The sequence below is a fragment of the Nicotiana attenuata genome, unplaced genomic scaffold, assembly GCF_001879085.1.
Source record: "Nicotiana attenuata strain UT unplaced genomic scaffold, NIATTr2, whole genome shotgun sequence".
Classification (NCBI taxonomy): Eukaryota; Viridiplantae; Streptophyta; class Magnoliopsida; order Solanales; family Solanaceae; genus Nicotiana; species Nicotiana attenuata.
In genome coordinates, this window is record NW_017673264.1 from 35,610 (window position 1) to 41,304 (window position 5,695).

Sequence of the window (5,695 nt, forward strand, 5' to 3'; positions counted from 1 at the left end):
ATTCCATCGACTCGTTTGCCATGTTGGAAGACTCTTTCGTAAAGGCACATGCCGGAGCCATAAAGGTTGCGATAAGGAAATCAGACCTTTTCAAAGTAAGATAGAGGGATAATGAAATGTTGAGCGAGTTTGTATCCCTATTTCAAATGGAATGCATGTAGTTGCCATCGGTCACAGATGATTGGGCCGTTCAAGCTTTCACTCAGGGATTGAATGAACGAATCGATAACATCACGTCAGCTGAAGCAAAATCTGATCGAATATTCGGCTGTGACTTGGTCAGATGTCCACAATCGGTACCAATCGAAGATCAGGGTCGAGGATGACCAATTAGGAGCTCCTTCCGGTTCAGTGCACCCAAACAGATCAACCGCCAAAAATCAGAGGGACATCGACAGAGAGCCAAGATCGAACAAAGACCGATATCAACCGTACACCTCAGATCGCAAGAATAGTAGTCCAGGATGCAACCCCGCCCGGAATGATCGGAGAAACGATCGAGGATAGAATTCTCGGGGGATCATGAGCAAAAATGGTTTTGATAAGTACGCCGACTCCACAGAGGCACCTCGATTATCGGAGTATAATTTTAGTGTCGATGCGTCAGACATTGTATCAGCAATTGGAAGAATCAAAGATACTAGATGGCTAGGCCCATACAGACCGATCCTTCCCAAAGGAACCCCAATCTGATGTGTAAATATCATGGCACGCATGGTCACAGGACCGAGGATTGCAGGCAATTGAGAGAGGAGGTAGCCCGTTTGTTCAATGAGGGCCACCTTCAAGAATTCCTAAGCGATCGAGCCGAGAATCATTTCAGGGAAAGGGACGCCAACAAGAAAAATGAGCAGGAGCGGCTGCAACATGTAATTCATATGATCGTCGGAGGGGTCGATATTCCGCAAGGGCCCGTGTTCAAACGCACTAAGGTATTACTAGGGAGAAACGAACTTGAGACTATGTGCTAGAAGGCACCGTATCATTCAACGGCGAGGAGGCGGAAGGAATTTCTCAGCCTCACAACGACGCTCTGGTAATTTCTATCTTATTAAATAAAGATCAAGTTAAGCGTGTTTTAGTGGATCCAGGTAGCTCGACAAATATCATCCGGTCGAGTGTTGTGGAGCAACTCAGCATACAAGATCAGATCGTGCCCGCAGCTCGGGTCTTGAACGATTTCAATATGGGCAGTGAAACAACTAAAGGAGAGATTATCCTACCGGTGAACGTGGCTGGAACTATCCAATATACCAAGTTTCACGTAATCGAGGGCGACATGAGATACAACGCCCTGCTTAGGAGGTTATGGATCCACAACATGAGGGCAGTCCCTTCGACTCTCCACCAAATGATGAAATTCCCGACGTTGGACGGGATAAAAACAGTGTACAGGGAGCATCATGCGGCAAAAATGTTCGCAGTCGATGAGGTAATACCAATATCGGTGCTGTCAATATCGGAAGGATCGAGCAACAAGGGTAAACAGGAAGCCAAATAGCAATCACCGCCACCAGCCTCGACCGAATCGGAGAAGCAGGAAATGGGAGAGGAAGAGGAAGAGGAAGATCTTTTGACCCCTCAAACTTTTGTTGTTCCCTAAGATTTCGACGCCACCAAATCAGCGGTCGAAGAGCTGGAACAGGTTATATTGATCGAGTACCTACCCGAGCGAAAGGTATACCTGAGAACGGGGTTAACCCCCAAACTAAAGAAAAAGCTTATTCAATTTCTTATTGATAATTTAGATTGTTTTGTTTGGTCCCACTTAGACATGACAGGGATCCCACCAGAGATAACAACACATTGACTAAGCTCGGACTCAAAGTTCATACTGGTGAAACGAAAGAGAAGGCCCCGGTCCGAGGTAAAGCACGCATTCATAAAGGACGAGGTAACTAAACTTCTCAAAATAGGGTCCACTCGGGAAGTAAAATATCCCGAATGGTTAGCCAATGCAGTCGTAGTTCCTAAAAAAGGTAATAAACTTAGAATGTGTGTAGATTATAAAGATTTAAACAAGGCATGTCCCAAAGATTCTTTTCCACTGCCTGACATCGATCGCATGATCGACGCTACGACCGGCCACGAGATCCTTAGTTCTCGATGCCTATTCTGGGTACAATCAAATTCAAATGAACCCGGAAGATCAAGAAAAGACTTCATTTATCACCTAGTATGGAACACATTGTTATAATGTAATGCCCTTCGGGCTAAAAAATGCAGGATCCACCTACCAACGCCTAGTAAATAAGATGTTCGAAGAACAAATAGGTAAGTCAATGGAAATATATATTGATGACATGCTAGTTAACTCCCTGCGCGTAGAGGACCATTTGACACATTTGCAGGAAACGTTCGAGATATTGAGAAAATACTACATGAAGCTCAACCCCGAGAAATGCATTTTTGGGATTGGTTCGGGCAAATTCCTTGGCTTCATGGTGTCGAATCGGGTAATCGAGATCAACCTCAATAAAATCAAGGCTATCAAAGACATCACCATCGTGGACAGCATTAGAGCCGTGCAAAGGCTGACAGGGCAGATAGCTGCCTTAGGCCGATTCATATCGAGATCATCGGATCAGAGTGATAGATTCTTCTCTCTACTCAATAAGAAGAACGATTTCGCCTGGACCCCGGAATGCCATCGGGCGTTAGAAGAATTGAAGCGATACCTCTCGAGCCCATCATTGCTTCGTACTCCAAAGGTAAATAAAAAACTATACTTGTACTTGGCAGTCTTAGAGATCGCGGTAAGTGGTGTCCTGGTTCGAGAAGAGCAAGGTGCGCAATTCCCTGTTTATTATGTAAGTCGAACTCTAGGAGGAGTAGAAACTAGATATCCACACTTAGAGAAATTGGCGCTTGCATTGATAAGTGCCTCTAGGAAGCTAAAACCATATTTTCAATGTCACCCCATATGTGTATTAACCAATTACCCGCTTCGTAATATTTTGCATAAGCCCGAACTGTCGGGCCAATTGGCCGAATGGGTCGTCGAACTCAGTGGGTATGATATCGAATATCAACCCTGAACGGCCATCAAGTCTCAAGTTTTAGCAGACTTCGTGGTCGATTTCACGCCAAACCCCGTACCCGAAGTCAAGAAATAACTCTTGTTAAAATCAGGTACATCATCGAGGGTTTGGACTCTTTTAACAGACGACGCTTTGAATATGAAGGGGTCCAAGCTAGGCATCATTTTGAAGCCGCCCACGGGCAACACTATTAGACAATCCATCAAAACTTCTAAGTTGACTAACAATGGCCGAGTACGAGGCCATGATTGCAGGTCTCGAACTAGATAAAATCTTGGGGGCAGAAGTCATTGAAGCCAAATACGACTCTTTACTGGTAGTAAACCAAGTAAACAAAACCTTCGAGGTTCGAGAAGATAGAATGTAAAGGTATTTGGACAAGCTATAGGTGACTTTGCACCGTTTTAAAGAATGGACCTTACAACACGTACCTCGCGAGCAGGACAGTGAAGCCGATGCTCTTGCAAAATTGGGGTCATCAGTCGAGGAGGACGAAATCAGCTCGGGGACTGTCGTTCAACTTTCGGGATCCGTGGTCGAAGAAGGTCACGCTGAGATAAACTCCAAAAGCTTAACTTGGGATTGGAGGAATAAGTATATCGAGTATTTGAAAAACGGAAAGCTCCCATCGGACCCTAAAGAATCAAGGGCCCTACGAACAAAAGCTGCTCGATTCACATTGGCTGAAGATGGAACACTATACAGGAGGACGTTCGATGGACCATTAACAGTATGTTTGGGACCAGGGGACACCGATTATGTTCTACGAGAAGTCCATGAAGGCACTTGCGGGAACCATTCCGGCGCCGAATCACTGGTTCACAAAGTCATCACAGCAGAATACTATTAGGACAATATGGAAAATGATACTAAGGAGTTCGTTCGAAAATGTGACAAATGCAAAAGGCATGCGCCGATGATCCACCAACCCGGAGAACAACTTCATTCAGTCCTATCCCCGTGGCCATTCATGAAGTGGGGGATGGACATCATTGGTCTTCTGTCATCGGCCCTAGGTAAAGCTAAGTTCATTTTATTTATGACTGGCTATTTCTCTAAGTGGGTTGAAGCACAGGCTTTCGAGAAAGTCAGAGAGAAAGAAGTTATAGACTTCATCTAGGATCACATCGTATGCCGATTCGGGATACCCGCCAAGATAGTGTGCAACAATGGAAAACAATTTATCGGCAGAAAAGTAACAAAGTTCCTCGAGGATCAAAAATAAAAAGGATATTGTCTACGACATATCATCCTAGTGGGAACGGGCAGGCCGAATCGACGAACAAGACCATCATTCAAAACCTAAAGAAAAGGTTGAACGAATCTAAGGGAAAATGGAGAGAAATTTTGCCCGAAGTCTTTTGGGCATATCGAACAACAACAAAATCCAGTACGGGGGCAACGACGTTCTCCTTAGTATACAGCGCCGAGGCTCTGATCCCGGTCGAAGTCGGGGAACCAAGCGTCAGGTTTCGGTACACAATGGAAGAATCAAACCACGAGGCTATGAGCACAATCCTCGAATTGTTAGACGAAAAATGGGAAGCCGCTTTCATTTTAATGGCCGCCCAGAAACAGCGAATCGAAAGATATAATAATCGAAGGGACAATTTTCGACACTTCAAAATAGGGGACTTAGTCTTGAGAAAAGTCACCCTCAATACTCGAGACCCAAACGAAGGGAAGCTCGGCCCAAATTGGGAAGGGCCATACCAGGTCCTCGGTGTCACCGGAAAGGGATCTTACAAACTTGGCACAATGGAGGGCGAACAATTGCCAAACAATTGGAACATATCATTCCTCAAACGATATTACTGCTAAGGTACGACTTTCTCCCTTTCCATTTTAGTCGATACTAACTTATTGCAGGTGTTCGATCAAAGACATCGAGAAGCTCTTCAACACAAAGACCTTAGGTTTTAAAGCACTCGTTGCAGTCTTTTTTCCTTAGATCGGTTTTTATCCCAAATGGGTTTTTCCGGCGAGGTTTTTAAGGAGGCAACAACTGTATGTGCTACCTAGGGACAATTCAAGTATCCGAGGCTTCTTTACATTCAACCTCGAATACTGGGGGGCATCACCCTCGGATGAATTATTTTCAAGGGAAAATACTTCATGTCAAAAGGGCTTTGATAGGGAAACTTTGTATTGGACCAAACGGTCGAATTAACCGTGTCCATGTAGATTAATCGAGCCCCAATGGCAAAACATGTATGCATGTATAAATTATTCAAAGAAGCATTTTTCCTTATCAAATATCTTGTGCCTCAAAGAAAATTTTCTACTATACAAGCTCCATGCTTATGATTTTTGTGAAAAATGGCTTAAGGGCCAAATACAATTGTACCTCGAACGGTAAATGGCTCAAGGGCCAAGTGTAAATACATCTCGTACGTTCAGGCCCCTACTCGGGGACTGCCATCGAAAATCAACATGTTCAAATTATCTTAAGACCTCAAAGAGGCACCCCTCGATTTATAGGCGAAGGACATCATTCTCGGGGACTGACCAAGAGTCACACCCAAAGGCTACGGCCAAACTAACGCGGCTCGGAGACGTCCGAACCCTGCAATAAAAATAGGCCTTCCAATTCTCTAAAAAACCCGGTCAAAAAAACGGCTAACCCTCGGCCAAAATAAATCCAAAGGTCTTAC